Source organism: Asterias amurensis, chromosome 1, assembly GCF_032118995.1.
Source record: "Asterias amurensis chromosome 1, ASM3211899v1".
Lineage (NCBI taxonomy): Eukaryota > Metazoa > Echinodermata > Asteroidea > Forcipulatida > Asteriidae > Asterias > Asterias amurensis.
This window is the reverse complement of record NC_092648.1, coordinates 1,231,608-1,248,740: the sequence shown is the minus strand read 5'-3', so window position 1 is coordinate 1,248,740 and position 17,133 is coordinate 1,231,608. Positions and strand designations below refer to the sequence as shown.

General features: G+C 36.1%; 2 long non-coding RNA genes across 2 annotated transcripts in view; one reads left to right on the top strand and one right to left on the bottom strand.

Annotated features, from left to right (window-relative positions):
- Nucleotides 1-465: 465 nt before the first annotated feature.
- LOC139941831 (uncharacterized) overlaps nucleotides 466-17,133 on the bottom strand; it is an 18,635-nt gene continuing 1,967 nt past the window's right edge. Inside the window, exons 2-7 of the long non-coding RNA XR_011786626.1 lie at nucleotides 4,921-5,012; nucleotides 4,304-4,401; nucleotides 3,220-3,304; nucleotides 2,580-2,678; nucleotides 1,598-1,693; nucleotides 466-602 (exon numbers count right to left, since the gene is read on the bottom strand). This is a non-coding gene — a long non-coding RNA (uncharacterized lncRNA). The remainder of the gene's footprint in view (nucleotides 603-1,597; nucleotides 1,694-2,579; nucleotides 2,679-3,219; nucleotides 3,305-4,303; nucleotides 4,402-4,920; nucleotides 5,013-17,133) is intronic.
- The window catches only part of LOC139941837 (uncharacterized), a 21,203-nt gene continuing 10,216 nt past the window's right edge, over nucleotides 6,147-17,133 (top strand). Inside the window, exon 1 of the long non-coding RNA XR_011786628.1 lies at nucleotides 6,147-6,228. This is a non-coding gene — a long non-coding RNA (uncharacterized lncRNA). The remainder of the gene's footprint in view (nucleotides 6,229-17,133) is intronic.

Below are 17,133 nucleotides of genomic sequence, written 5' to 3'. Positions count from 1 at the left end.
TGTAGCCTTCAGCGATGTCAGTAGAGCTGCATCTCTGGCTCTGAAAGATTAAGTTCAAAGACTAACAGTTAAAAAAACAAAGCCTTCTGATTATTTGCATCATGTTAATTTGCTTTCCACTTCTTGGTTTTGTGTAAAGCCTAACTTAAGCGGCTATTTAAGTGTAAATATGACTAATTGCCTTTTAGGAATGTACCTTTTACTAGAGAGTGCAGTTACTAAATCAAAATTGAAAGTATAAACTCACCAATTCCAGAAGTGACAGACAGTTGCTGTCCCAAAACAGGTCCATGTTGACAACAGGAGTAGAGGTTGAAACCTAAAGATCGTTAGGACTTTAACATAATGCCCGAATCGGCCGCGTATCTGCCGCTTAGGTATACCAACCGCCGCAATCGACTTGACAAGTGAGCACGCATACAGACAGGAAAACATCAACAAACACAAACAAATTGCAAGCAAAACTTTAAATAACAGCAAAATGAAGCAGAGATTACAAATTTAACAAAACTGATTTTCTAAAGCTCAAGAAAAAAAGTAACACCAGGACTGCTCAAATAACAGTGAAGTGTATTTGTCCATGTGGAATGTCGGAAGCCTTCCTGTAACAAAACAAATAGTAGACAAGAATTAATTTCAAATGAAATGGTTTCACTTAAGAATTTTTTTAAAAAATACTTTCAGAACACCAATGTTGAGACCAGGAAAGATTATTCTGACGAACTTGTGCACATCAGGATTATTTTAAGCATCAGTGATTGGAGGTGAAGTCAAATTCCTAAAACAGTTTGCTTGAGGTTTTTCTGTTGGTGTTAACTTTACTATCAGTTAAAACAAACCAAATTTTTTAATCAAATCATGAATTTTGTTAGTCAAATTGATTCTTCCCTTAAACAGTTATAGTTTCAAAAATGGATCATTTAAGGGGACCGTTAAATGACCACTGTTGTGGGCACTGTAATTATTAAGCGTCTATCATATTTTTTCAGAAAAAAAAAACACTTTTTTCCCATCTTAAAATGTTGACATTCCAGTTAACTTTGAGGGCCAAAATGGGTTGAATATAAAGCCTAACTGATAATTTTGGTAGTATTTCTTTTACAGTTTGAACCCCTCAGTACATGCTGAAATAAAAAATAAAAAGCTAAGATGGATGCTGCATATATTTGCCATTTTGAATTCCTATACAACCCATGTGGAAAGTTTGTAAATTTTAGTAAATAAGCCCAAACAAAGCCCAACTATTTTCTTACTATAATTAATGGCAAAAGTCATAAGATGTGGTGGTGTCAGATAAAAAAAAAGCCACAGGCACAAATTTGGTACAGAGATCATGTCCCCTACCCCAGGGCTTTGTAATTTAGAGGATGACACTTCAAGGTGGAGTGATGAGAAACAAGACATTATTATTAGGAATCTTGGCCAGCATGTGACCGCAATCTCTTCTTCTTTGTCACTCCACAAAGTGGTTGTATCTTATAAGATTGGAATGGGACCTTGTGACATGCAGCTGGTATTTGAGCCTAAACTGTCCCAAGTCCTTCTGAATCCTTCACTTTGGATACTGAAGAAGGAATTGGGACTGGTTTCAATTTACCTGTTTACAGAGAAGGTAGTTCTTTTTGTCAGGCTGTATGATGATAAGTGGGTCTCGACATAAAATGTTGACATGTTGATGTTTTGGAGACGGGAGCTGTAGGCAACATAACAAACACACCTTTTTGTTAAACACAAATATTTCAGAAAGGTACTTCGTCTTATCTTATTGAAAGTCACTATGTACAAACAAGAAAACAGGTATGTAAAGTAATAGAGGCATTTTTTGCTCACTTTCCACTTTTCCTGAAACACTAAAGCTATGATCAATCTAGCCCCATAAATCGGTCCAATCCACTCCGTATCCTTGGCCCCAGCACCACTGATATCAAAACCTTTCGGAAAATCATCTGAAACTCTCCGCATCATGAAACTTACGGATCTAATACTTCAGAAGTTGCAGATAGCACTATACTTGGAATCATTCACACAGGTATCACAGATTTTGAGTAAAAATCAAGTAAATTTTGCGTGTGAATTTTCTCAACTAACGCTCTTTTACCGCTCATGCCGATATGCCGATTGTCCCCCGACCGTGTGCAGATTTTTTTCCCAGGACAAACGTGTGGAATCATCTGCACACGTTCGTCCTGGGAAGAAAAGATACCCAATCCGCGCTTCGTGTATATAAACATACGGACACGCGTCTGGGAACTATTCTTTGTAGTTCCCAGACGCATGTCCGTATGTTTGTACACAAAGCACGGATTGGGGAACCATTCTTTGTAGTTCCCAGACGCGTGTCCATATGTTTGTACACGAAGCGCGGATTGAGCAGCACTAGGATTTTTACCAGCATGTGGCCTCAACCTTTCCATATCCCCTTCTTCTATATCACTCCAATCTTAATTGGTTGTACTTTATAAGATTGGAATGATACTATGTGATATGCAACTATCATTTTAGCCTACTGGCCCAAGTCCTTCTGAATCCTTCATTTTGGATACTGAAGAAGGAATTGGGATCATAGGGTTTCAATTTACCTGTTTACAGAGAAAGTAGTTCTTTTTTGCCAGGCTGTTTGATGATAAGTGGGTCTCACACATTTAAATGTTGACACATTGATGTTTTGGAGACTGGAGCTGTAGGCAAACAAAACATACAAACCTTTTGGTTAAACACAAATATTTCTGAAACTTATTTCTTCTTAGCGCCTTGAAAGTAATTCTGTTTAAACAAGACAAAAGAGTTTTTTTTTGCTCACTTTGAACTCTTTTGGAAACACTTCAGCCGTCATCAATCCTGGATAGATTGCAATGTTAGTCAGTCAGTTTGCCATATGTGGTTTACAACTTGATATTTGAAATAAAATTAAAATCCCCTCAAGGAGTTCTCATGGCTCTCGCTTCCCAGGTTATACCGTAAACTAAGGTGTGATCCCTGGCTACATGCCAGCTAATGGTTTTCTGGCTTCTGACTGGCACCCGAACAAAACTATTGACAAAATAGGGTGTGACCCCCTGCATCAGGCTACCAAACTCATTTGATAGAGTAGAGCTCTAGTATGTTAGCCTGGAGGTCATTGGTTCCGTTCCCTCCCTAGTCAATGCTTCACATTAATTATTTTTTGGAATGTAAATCAATTTAGGTGTAACACTTTTTCTTTTCTTTTTTTGAGTTTACCTTTATTGAGAGTGTAGTTACTTTATCACAGGGTTAGACATCTACTTGTTGGTGTGATTTACGTCTTTGGAGATGGCAAGCCTTCCTGTAACAAAAACAAACGGTAGACTTCAAATAATTATTTTCAAATGAATTGCTTTCACTTTAAAAATTTGTAACAAAATTTCTTGCAGAACACCAACAATGGAAAATCTATTGAAAGTGACTTGTGCATATCAAGATTATTTTGATTGTTGCAATCAAAATAAGCAAATTGGAGTGGGAGAAGGTAAACATCATAAAACAGTTTTCTTTAGGAATGGTGTTGGTGTAAACTGTTTTATCAGTTAAAACAAACCAACCTTTTAAGGCCAGTGTTGTATTGTTTTGTTGACTTGATTTGGGTCAAAATGATACTTTCTCTCAAACAAGTTTCACTAAACCCTTTGTTCTCACAGACTGAAAATATGAACAAGGGGATGACATTGACCCTGTTGTGTTCTAGAATTACTTTTTATGAAACGTGCAATAATTGTCAGTTTCACCAAGCTCTACGTGATGACATTTATTCAGTTCCGTCAAACATTTATCATTCAAGGCAATCATTGACCACGCGAGGGCGCTGTTATTATTTGTTTATCACAAAAGTTTTCCATGAAAATGACTCATCGCAATTTTACAAGAAGACCCTAGATAATTTTTGGTTAAAGTCATACAATTGGGTGGTGGTTAAATGCAGCAGTAAAAAGCTACATGCATAAATAATGGTAGAGGGCATCGTGTGCCTCCCCCCCCCCCCTTCCCGTTAGAGCTTTGTTTAATTTAGAGTTTTCCAGGTGTAAAGGTTGCAAAAAGATCAGTATTAAAAAAATTGCCGGCATGTAGCCTCAACCTTTTCATCTTCATCTATGTCACTCAACTCCAAATTGGTTGTACTTTACAAGTTTTGAATGAGACCATATGATATGCAACTATAATTGGCAGCTCGTCCACTGTTGGTTTGGTCAATAAAATATATCTTTTGAGCCTTTTGGCCCCAGTCCTTCTGAATCCTTCATTTGGGATACCCCATAAAAAAGATGGAATTGGGGGAATTTCAATTTACCTGTTTACAGAGAAGGTAGTTCTTTATACCAGGCTGTATGATGATAAGTGGGTCTCAGACACTCAATTGTTGACATGTAGATGTTTTGGAGACTGGAGCTATAGGCAAACAAAATAAACACACCTTGTTGTTAAAGACAAATAATTATGAATCTTACTTACATCCAGCCCCATGAAAATCATTATCTTTTTAATCAAGAAAAACAGGTAGGTAAACCTAAAGACACTTTTTTGATCACATTCCACTTTTCCAATACTGCTGACATAAAGTTTGATGAGATTGCAAAACTTTTTTATAGCATGTCTCTGCTCGTTTAACTACCAAACATCATAGCCCTATAGTTGATTGTTGATTTACATTTATTAATTAGTCAAATTTACATTAAAACATTAAAGGGCTAAATTTGGGGTGTTTGTTTGTTTGTTTACTTGTTTGTATGTTTGTTTGTTTACTTGTTTGTTTGTTTGTTTGTTTGTTTGTTTGTTTGTTTGTTTGTCTATAAATTACTATTTTGTACAGGTGGCCTAAATTTCCATCAAAAAATGTACAAGTTGAGCCTTTTGGCCAAGTCCTTCTGAATCTTTCACAAAGATGGAATTGGGAGAATTTCAATTTACCTGCTTGCAGAGAAGGTAGATGTCAGGCTGTATGATGATTCTTGGGTCTCAGACATTCAATTCTTGACATGTAGATGTTTTGAAGACTGGAGCTGCAGGCAAAAAATAAAAATAAAACATTTTTGTTAAAAACAAGTATTTATTAACCTTTCTTGGCATCTATGCCCAATGAAAGTCATTTTTGTGTCTATCAAGAAATCAGGTAGGTAAAGCTACAAAGAGCAACTTTTGACCCAACAAACTGTTACTGAAACAGTTCTACTGTTATCAATTTTGGAGATTGCAAACCTTTTTTATAGCAAATATCTGCCTGTTTGACTTTTCAAACAATTGTATCAGAGCTGTTGTGTTTGAGCAACAAGTGATATTTCTCTTTCAATATTGTTTTAATTTGCTCTACAATTAAATTGTAGGCTACAATTCTCTTTTGAAGAAATAATTTAAATAAAGGCACTCCATTTGAATGCAAAACAGCAAGATGTTACATGTACAACAATATCGAAACAACAGTAACAACAGCAACAAAACCAAACATTATAGCCAAATAGTTTGTTGATTTACATGGATTACTTAGTCATATTTACAATAAAATATTTTTGTTTTTTAGCTTGTTTTTTTGTTTGTCTGTTTGTTTGGGTGTTTGCTGTTTATTATTATGTATCATTATTTTGTATTTCTTAATATTACTATTTTGTACAGGTGGCCTAAATTTATATCAAAAATTTACATCAAAAATGTATAAATGTTTTGGCAAAAAGTCTGCTCTTCAATCATAATTATTTCTCATGTGAACAAAGAAACGAATCTAAATAAGGAATATTTTTAGTCAAATATTTGTTGTACTTTTGCAGTAAATGCTGCCAGTAATTTTGCCAATCATTGGCTCACTTGCAAACACAGTTGTGCTGCTGCACAGATGACAGATAAGTTATACATAGCTACGGTACTGTGCATTTTCTTCAAGTTTTGGGGTTGTGTCCACTCATTCAAACAGTGTATGAATATTCATGATTTTTTCACGAATACATTAACCCAGGAAGGTAAGAATACCCATGTCTTGAATATGTGACCTCTTTAGGGGAGAGTACACAAGAAGGGTAACACCCTAGTATGTACCCTGACTTCTATCTGCAAATAAGATGTTTTACTGTGTGTGCAATTGGTTCAATGAAATATCCTTGGGATCTGTTCTACCATGATGGGTTCTACTAAGCAATATTGTGAAGTGGAAAACTAAGATGAACTTGGAAGCATTTAGGCTAACATGTGGCTCATTGAGGGCAAGGTGGCTCACCAAACCACAAATCAGTAAGTTGATTTCCATTTCATATAATGTTTTTCAAGAGATCCATAATATAAAGCAAGATGCTTGAGATTGTACTTGTGTTCCTTGAAATCTACAAACCATCAACAAACATTAAAGAACAACATTTGATTTCTTGAGAGCACAACCATTTTAAAGATTGAGATTAAAAGTCACCTGGAAATATTTTCTGATTAAACATAAGAGTATATGTTTATGAACAATAATACATTTTTGGGGGAAATTTTTTTTGTCATGATTTATATGCTTTTAAGACACTGGACACTATTGGTAATTGTCAAAGACCAGTCTTCTCACTAGTTGTATCTCAACACAGAAAACGTTCCGTATGGCGCCACCACTTTTTCATTCGATATGAAATAATATTGTATTTAATTAACCTCAAAAAGATATCCCTTTTTGTAAAAATGAGTAAAAAAGTGGTGGCGCCATACAGAAAGTTACCCCTCAACAAATGCAACAAATAACAAACTTGTGAAAATTTGAGCTTAATCAGTCGTCAAAGTTGCGAGATAATAATGAAAGAAAAAACACCCTTGTCACACGAAGTTGTGTGCTTTCAGATGCTTGATTTCGAGACCTCAAATTCTGAATCAGATTTCTTGAAATCGAATTCGTGGAAAGTTACTTCTTTCTCGAAAACTACGTTACTTCAGAGGGAGCCGTTTCTCACAATGTTTTATACTATCAACCTCTCCCCATTCAGGATTGTCCACAGTTTCTGAAGTAGCAGGTGAAAAAGTATAAGTAGCCGGTTTTTGTCTAAGTTCTTAGCAAGCACGCAAGCATTTTTGAGAAGTTTTGGCTTAATCCTATGAATAAATTTTCTTAAAATATTTTTTTTAATTGACTCCTGAGCCTGCCATAAGCATGTTGCCTTGTCTTGAAAGATTGTGGGGACATCGAAAGTCCTAACATTTACGGCCTGGGGTTCGGGGCCCGCTTTAGGGCCCCGGGATTTTTTTTAGGTCGTTATGCTCTATGGTGCAATCTAGGGAGTCCGAGGGGTTACGCGCCCCCCTCTCAGATGTTGGAGTTTAAGGCCTATTTCAAGTATTGATTAGGCCTGGGCGAATTATTCGAATATCTGGTTAATGGCGAATAGGTTTTCCTATCCATAACCGCAAATGCCTTTTTTTTCTTAACCGGACATCCGCAATGGGTGCAAATACCTATTTATAAACCGGATAGTTCTGTAATTACAACCAAGTAACCGGATATTCTTTATATCCGAATATCCGTGGACATCGGGCGACAACTGATAGGAATGTTTTGTCTGAATCCTTATAAAACTTCTATTATAAACAAAGCATAAAACAGCATAAATTAAGTATTTAACTATGCTCACCTCCGTGAAGAGTTAAAGTGTATAAAAACGTCTATAAAACGTCTATAAAGTCTATAAAAACGTGCTAAGCACAGACAAATCTTGCTAAATAGAAACTGGTTACCAGCCGAAATTCAATAAATTTTGTGTTGTTGCAACAGGTGCCTCATTAACTGTTTGCTCTTACAAAGAAATTAACTACAGAATGTTCTGCTGAACAGCTTTATGAAATTGAGCCCTTGTATTACCGTCATCAAACAATAGAAAAGTGCTATGTAGCTAGCTCTACAATGTATAGATCTTTACATATATGCATGTTTCATCAGCAATGGCTGCCAATGCAAGGAACCCATGACTAAGGACAGCCCCAAAAGTAAAAAATAAATAAGTAATTATAATAAAATTATAATGAAAAAAATTTGTTCTAAATGGTGCGCACAAAGAGAAAATAAGCGCACAATTTGAGAAAATTACTTGAAATCAAATTCGTGGAAAATAACTTTTTTTCTCGAAAATTATGTTACTTCAGAGGGAGCAGTTTCTCACAACGTTGTATAGGGGGCCTACTATCAATAGCTCCCAATTACTCGTTACCAAGTAAGGTTTGTAATGTTAATATTATGTAAACAATTTCTGTACAGTGTTATGTAAGACGCTTTATTTCAAAAATAAATAATAATTAATTATTATAATTCGCCCATTAGCAGTACCATAAAATTGTGCCCAGGTGCTGCAGCAATGTACCTTTCTTCCAAAATCAACGCACAAATCATATTCGCCCCCAGACAAAAATTCCTTGTTATGGGTGTCAAATACAAACCACATCAACTCAAGCAAGAGATATTTGTATCATAAACAAGATTAACAACATTTCTAAATTGGTGTTTGCATACCCCCAAGAAAAGGGCCATGTAAAAGAACACCATAGCAAGCTTTCTCTGGTGAGTTTTTTTTCAGGGGGGGGGGGTAGAAGAAAATGATGAAAGAAAAAACACCCTTGTTGGACGAATTTATGTGCGTTCAGATAGGAAAAAAAGATTTCTGGCTAGAAGTCTTGTAATATTTTAGTGAGAAATTACCTCTCTCTCAATATCTATGCTACTTCAGAGAGAGCCGTTTCTCACAACGTTTTATACTATCAACAGCTCTCCAATGCTCAGTACCAAGTCAGTTTTTAAGTTAATATTTGTTTTGATTAATTACCAAATGTGTACCTTCCCTTTAACACAGCGACGAGGTGGGAGTTTAAAAAAGAATTGAAAATGAGGGGACAATGCAACTCAGTGCATTTTTCAACTGTGTATCTTTCTTCTGCAATTTGGATGAGGGAAATTGTTTTGTGGCGTTGGGGGGGGGGGGGGGGGGGGTGGGGTGTCAGTCCCACTGTTCCAGCCAGAAAAATATTATAGGGTAGGGACATTAAACAAATCTTAATTGCGAGCGCGTAGAGCGATGCCTCTACAGCGTGGGGTCCAGGGCCCGCTTTAGGGCCCCGGAAAAATTTAGAGACATTTCTTGGACCTTTTAAATTCATCTGAAATGATTTAAAAGAAATGAAGTAAATAATGCAGTACAAGTTTGTCCACAAAATATTGTTGGGCCCTTTTTTAAAGACTAAATAAAATTTCAATGAAGCTAGGCAGTTTTTTAATAATCTTTATTGAGGAAATTAAGGCTGTTTCCCAGCTGTTGTCCATTTGATCTAGAATTATTTGTCATGAAGCTGTTATTTGTTTTTTGTTTCTATTTTAAACAAATTAATTAATAATTTATTAATGTAAAATAGTGTGTGCAGCCAAGCAACATATCAAGTTTTATTTACCACAATAATTAATTGTTTGCTTAATTTAAACTGACTAACCAAGTCAACTGGCCCTTTTCTTAGTATTTGTATTGCATAACGTTTTTATTATAAGTTGCTTAATTTTGGTAAATAATAATGAATGAATATTACAACTTAAAAACTATGACACAGGTCAAATGCAAGTTGTAATTGATCTTTGAAAACAGAAACATCAACGAAAGACCATGCTATTAATTATTTCTACTGGGCAAAAAACGTGTGATGGACAAATAATTTCCGGGAGGTCTAAGGAGAAAACAGCAATTTTTTTTAAACCGACTTGAGATTTAAAAATAAACAACATGAGACGTTGATCTTTGCTTAGTTAGCTATGCTATTTTATAGATGAGACTATTCTCCAACTTTCGATTGGAAAGAAGAACATCGTTTTATAAACTGCAGTTTATTGAAACATGATTAAAATACCCCTGAGATGCAAACACTGAATTACGAAAAAAAGTAGCACACAGCAATCGCGATGTTTAAAAAAAACTCTACAATGAACATTGCTTGCAGAAAAAAATCATCACATCAGCGATTGTTTGCCGCTTGCCGCTGCATCCCACCACACACGTGAAGCATTAAAAAAGCAACTGTAGAATGTATTCGGTATAAGGTTGCCGACAGTGACGTCATGTATGCAAATCCTGAGTGCAAGGTTTATGGGATTGTAGGATGAGATTGGTACCTAAATATATTATGAAGGAAACGCGTGTAAATTTGCCGCTTTCATACCATGCGTGCGTGCATGGAGTTCATGCTGCTTTCGATTGACGATGTGGCAACTTTCGAATGCTTTTTAGACACCATTATGACAGCCAGACGGCAAGCTACGATGTGAATTTGCGTCGCAAAAATGTTTTTGATTAAAAAAATACAAATTTATATCAGAAAAACACGCCAGAAGTTCTTCCCACAAATTGAAAAACAAAAAAAACCTTAATAATTTGTTTTATAGCATATCGTTAGCATATCGACGGATCAAAAGAGTGTCTGAGCTTTTCGATAGTGTGTGGGCCAGTCACGCTATTGAATGCCTGGTTAAAATGCTGGTCAGCCCCCACCAACCCCTCATCCCTAGTTTCGGGCCTGATGGTGATGGATACATGTGTTATGAACAGATACATGAATGAAACTAAGCAACACACTTTCCACAATTATGTTCCACTTCATTTTTATTTAAAAAAAAATTTACCATCCATATTTACACCAAAAGATTTCCAAGTTTGTCATTTAGTTTAAAAACAAATTTTAAACTCAGTGATGAATTCAAAGAGATGAGCTGATTTGAACTCTAAGCTTGACCAATTTTACCACCACAATTGTATTGGTAAAAATAACAAAACTGGTTCTTTTTCTTGACAGAAAACAAAGTTCAACTTCACAAAAAAAACAAAAAAAAAAACGATAACAGCCTTTCAGATAATTTGTATCCAAGAGGGCGCAATTCAAAGTCAGCAACCATGTACAGTCATTTGACCAGTTCGGGATCATTGACCAGTTCGGGATCACTTCAACTTTGCAATAACCAAATAATTATATCATTTCTCATTATTACCAATTTCTGTTGATAAATGTGAAGATTAACATCCATTAAACCAACAAACTCAAAATAAGGTGCCAAACATCATCAGCAAATAAATTATGGCCGTTTTCCTGAAGGTTGTCTGCGAAATTTGTCATTTTTTTGTTGAAAAATGTTGGTTGAAAAACACTGTTAAAACTTCTTACCTTTAGAATTGGAGTGCCAGGGCAAAAATATTAATGTAAAATGACAAGAATGTGTAAAAAAACATTCCTGTAAACACTGTGCAGTCATCTTGCTTTTTTGAGGAGACGAAGTTATCAAAATCTTCTTGGGGGGGCAACTTACCCTTGACCAGTTCGGGATCACTTAACATCTCATTGCGTCAAATGGTGCCGCACTAACTTACTAAGTCTGGTAAAATCATACTACTGCAGTAGAAAGTTTATTTAGTTGATTTTGAGAAACATTACTTCAACAAATTCTTGTAGATTTTTTTATTTTGTGAGAAAATTAAGCTTGGAGGGGTCAATAATGCTTTTTAGGTTTGCTTCACTTTTTCATTTGCCTTTGCTGTTGTTTTGTGGTTTTGTCGCTGGGTTTTTGCGCTGCTATTGAAGACACTTGCATGACATTCACTAAAGAAAGGAAGTCCAAGTCCATGCCAACACACCTCTGATGTGTCGTGTCCTTGAGAGACAGTTTTATGAATGGGAGTATGGGTTTGCAATAAAGGGCACTCTACTGATTCAGAATAGATTCAACTGATCCTGAACTGGTCAAACAGGTGACGATACTTTTCTCAAAGCCTCTTCAAAAGAACTAATTTTTTTTTGTCAGTGAATACTTGGTGAGTTTTATGACATGTTTAGGTAAACTGATAAACTTTTTTGTTTAAGATATCAAAGAAATTGCAACAAAAAACCATGTGGATTCAAGAAGTGATCCAGAACTGGTCAAACGACTGTACTACACAGTTGAATTTTGAATGCTTGTTGTGAATAATGAACTTTTATTCGAATACTCTAGGGGAAATTGTTTTTGTAAAAAGGTGACTCTTCATGCTCTTCGTCCTTTTGTACAACACGAGTGTAAATAATTGCAAGAGGAAAGAGAGGGAAATTGTTTGGCGTATTTAACGACACTTAACTTTTTTTGTTTTTCACTCGGCTCTTGCGACGAACCATGGAGGGAAAAAAAAATGTGATGTTGACGACACTGCAAAGTGGACCCAACAACACAGTAGGCATACAACACAATGAAAAAGTTTTTAGTGCAGCAAGCACGCAAGGCTCGAGCCGTACTCTTTCCTGGGTCATGCGTTAAATGTTTTTGTCATTACTTAAGAAAAAAGAGATAAAAGAATTCGCGTATGGTATCCGCACCCACAATTTTCAAATAAATTTTGTGCATGGACTGAAAAACACAAAAACACATGCATCTCAAACCCGTCACTTTGGGGGAAGAAAACACCCCAAACTCCTTCAAGTTTTGCGAATAAAACAAACTTTTCAACACTTTCGTTTTCAAGACAAGGAAATTATCAACTTACCCTCGCACTTTTTTAGTAGTTTACTTTTGAAACGGCGATAAAAACCCGAACTTTTCGGAGCTAAACCAAGAAGACTTTTCAATGTCCAGAATTGTTTCTAGAAAGTTCAAGTTTCACGCACGGCAAGAAAGCTAAAAGCTAAAAAAAAAGCCAGCCCCTGACCTTAGGTCACGCCACCCGTTCTCATTTGCATAACAAAAGCCGAAAACTTCTCCTTGGCAGAACATTGCCCAAAACATCACCAAACAAGGGCAATAAATGGGCGGACCTTTAAAAGGACGATACCATTTAATTTTAATGGGGTTGATCTGAGTTGTATACTCGATGCACTGATCTTCTTTAATTATTAACCAGTGTTTTAGCCAGCTAGCTGGCTACGGATTTTGTAATTGTAACAATATCCCTTCAAGAAAAATGGACGAAACGAAAGACTACGGATGACGTCTTCGTCTTAAGGTAAGGAGAATTTAAAGTCAATCAATGCTTCCCATTCGTTAATTAACACATCTTGTGCCACTTGAAGGTAGATAACACTGTTTTTAACTAGGGGTAAGGAGAAATTAAAGACTGATAATAATTTTAAATCTAATTATCAAAAGGGGGCGAAGGGTTTTCTTTATTCGTTATTCTTTTTTAAAAGGTCGAAACAAACATGGTAAAAAGCTTTCAATATTTGTTTTGTAAGAAAGGAATTTGATCTGTAAATTCGAGGTTTCATATTATTTGGGCCACTGTAAGAATTATTTGGGGGGTTTCTGAGGATTTGCATTTTTTCCCCTCAATTTTGTAACAGACAGTCGTCACAATAGTTGATAACATAATATATTGTTGGGGTTCACTTGTCATTATTCAGAAATATATATAACTAAAATATTGTAGGCCTAATCAAAAACAAATGTTGGGGGTCATTTCACCCAGCACCGCCCACCCTCATTATGCACTTGAGCTTATCAACTTGAACTATGGAGGGCGCAAATACAATTTCATTTTTAGTAGTCTGTACCCATTTGTATCGACTCGTGTTAGTTTGTACTAACACCGGAGAAGTCAGGGTTATGATCAACCAATGTTATTGTTTTTCCTACACACGTGTTTGACTTTGACAGCTGTTCAACTACAACCACGCGACCACATCACGATCGAAACCCGCCTCACCTTTGATCCAAAGAGTGTTTGAAAAACTACCAAAGACCGAAGTTTCTGATGAGCTCTAAGATTTAAACATTTTAAGGTATTTAATTTGTTTAGAGTTCATGATAATTAATAACTTATCTTAAAAACGTTCCAGTTATAAAAATCAGTCAATTTGAAATCAATGTTGTAATGTTTTTTTTTGTTTTTGTTTTTGTTTTTGTTGTTGTTGTTTTTTTGTTTTTTTTGGGGGGGTCAACAAGTAAGAATGGCATTGCTGCTAGATACAAACTATTTTTGTCAAACAGATTTAAAGACAGTGTACACTATTGGTAATTGTCAAAGACGAGTCTTCACAGTTGGTGTATCTCAACATATGCATAAAATAACAAACCTGTGAAGATTTGAGCTCAATCGGTTGTCGAAGTGGCGAGATAATAATGAAAGAAAAAACACCTTGTCACACAGAGTTGTGTGCTTTCAGATGCTTGATTTCGAGACCTCAAATTCTAAACTTGAGGTCTCGAAATCAAATTCGTGGAAAATTACTTCTTTCTCGAAAACTACCTCACTTCAGAGGGAGCCATTTCTCACAATGTTTAATACTACCAACCTCTCTCTATTACTCGATACCAAGTAAGGTTTTATGCTAATAATTATTTTGAGTAATTACCAATAGTGTCCACTGCCTTTAAGTCATACAGGTCATTCTTAAATCTTACTGGTTGCAAACTAAATATTTATAAGTTAGTTTGCAACCAGCAAGATTTAAGAAGGACCTGTATGCTTAGCAAAATGACTTTAAGGCAGTGGACACTATTGGTAGTAATTATTACTCAAAAAAATTATTATCATAAAATCTTGCTTGGTATCGAGTAATGGGGAGAGGTTGATAGTATAAAACATTGCGAGAAACAGCTCCCTCTGAAGTGATGTAGTTTTCGAGAAAGAAGTAATTTTCCACAAATTTGATTTTGAGACCTCAGATTTAGAATTTGAGGTCTCAAAATCAAGCATTTGAAAGCACACAACTTATAGTGTGACCATGGTGCGACAAGGGTGTTTTTTCTTTCATTAATAGGGCCTATCTCGCAACTTCGACGACAGATTGAGCTCAATTTTTCACAGGTTGTTTTTTAATGCATGTTGGGATACACCAAGTGAGAAGACTAGTCTCTGACAATTACCAATTGTGTCCAGTGTCTTTAAATCTATTTGGCAAAAACAGTTTGTATCTGCTTGACAAAAAAACGTTTGCAACCAAGTATGAACTGGTTGTATGCTTAGTACATATATTTTTATATTTTTTATATTCTAACAACAATAGCTTGAGTACTTAGCACATCTGCTTAGCAAAAACTAGTTTGCAACCAGTAAGAATGGCTTGCTCACTTAGCAAATCTGCTTGACAAAAAATGTTTGCTACCAAAGAACGGGGTGTATGCGTAGCACATCTGTTTTGCAAAAACAAGTTTGCATCTAGCAACAATAGCTTGGATACTCGGACTAAAAATCAGTCATTTGCCAAATGGTTATTTATCTTCTAGCCCATTAATTGTGCCTTCCAGCACAACATTAAATGTTTATTGCTCTAAATGCAAAGAAGGGTTACATGCTGTATGCAGCAGTCAGTCTTTTTTCAAATAATGAGTGTGGAGAACATGTTGTAATTGACCAGCAAGTTGGCAAACTATCTTCCATAAACCCCTCCAAAAGAAGTTAATGCCCACACGTGCCCCTGCTGATATCAACCTGGGCATTCAAGTTGGTACTTTGTAACTGTATCATCCTTTGAACAAAATGTATATTTTTATAATTTATTTATTGGTTTATTGCTTAAATAATATTGCAGCCAAAAGCTGAATGACATGAAATTCACAATAATAAAAACATACTTGCTTTCATAATCAAGGCAAATGAAGTTAATGATAAATATCACAAGTCTATCTCTTGCAGACCAAATGCTTTATACGCTACACACAATTTGTTTGGCTTATTCGGTGCATTCTGTACACTAGGATTCTCTCAGAATGTACAAATGCTAACAGCTTAAGGTTGTCCCTGTTTTATACATTATTATAGTTGTTATTCCCGGCACACAAAGTAAGTGTTAGAGCTAACACCGTGTTCCATTTTTTGAGCAGTCCCTATGCAATGAAGATCAAACTTGTAGCCAATCAAACTGCATAGCAAGTATTGTGTGCTGCTGGGGCATCAGTGCACAGAGTATGTTGATTGTTCAGTTTACAGGGGTAGTTGGGTATTTCCCTGTGGAGAGGGAAAGTTGGGATAGCCTAGGATTTGACCCGATCAGCCAATCAGCCAATCACAGATAGTTACAACTAATTAACCAATCAGCACACTGAACTGGATAATGCATGTACCATTATACAATTGTTGCACGCTGTGACGGGGTCCATGGCGTTTTGTACACTCGAAGGGGGAAATGGAACCCGAGGCGAAGAAAAGTGATGTACACCGGTGTACATCACCTTGATCGTTCCCAGCGTTGGTCGATTTCCAGCGCTGTGTACGAAACAACCGCAGGTTCGATGGAATTGTTTCTTGTTCGTCTGCTTATTAAACAATGAATAGTCCTTCGTAATAATGTTTGAAGATGACAACAGAACTTCGAGAAGAGGAACAACAATTAAACAAAGGTATAACAAAACATTGTTGCACGCTGTGACTGGGGTCCATGGGTTTTGTACACCCTAGAGGGAAAATGCACCCTCGTGCTTTGGGTTCCATTTTACCCCTCGAGTGTACAAAATTCCATGTATAATGGATAGGCAATTTTTACATTGCTTTTTCCATCAAAATAGAAGAGTAAAAAAACGATGACACCTTAGGTTTTAGGGGGTGTATCTGCTATAAAACAATGGCACATTGGAATTTCCCACTTCATGACAATGCTGAGTCATAAATTTACATTGATTTCAATTATTTTGACTAGATAGGCAGGTCAGGCGCGTTGTACAAGTTTGATGATCAACGGTGTGGCACGCTTTAGAGGGCTATCAAGTAAAAACTTTTGTGCCAAAAGGACTTGTTTGCAGTTGCCAATGACACACACCTATTCATGACATTATTAAACGGTTATCCAAACCCTAAAACAGGCTAAAACACAGCTTGTTGAAGGAGATTCAAATTTTCTGAACATCTGAACTTCTGCTCCATGGCGCTCTGACAACCTATAATAAATGCACAACACTAAAACCATTGTGAGGTATTTGACCCTTTAGCTAAACATTTAAATTCTGTGAAAGTTTCTTGAAATCTGATGAAATTGACTTGCTCCAGAACCAAACTTCATGTTTTTTTGCGTACAGAGTGATATGTGACAACCCAATGTTTACTTTTCAAAACCCCTTAGTAAATGCCCGCGTAGTAGACGCATCTGGCCGGACGTATCCTATCCAGTCAATACAGATCAATGGTACTTTTTATAATTTTTTTATTTTTAAGTCTTGCAGCAGCTAGTCATCAAGTATTTAGGACTACTGATTGT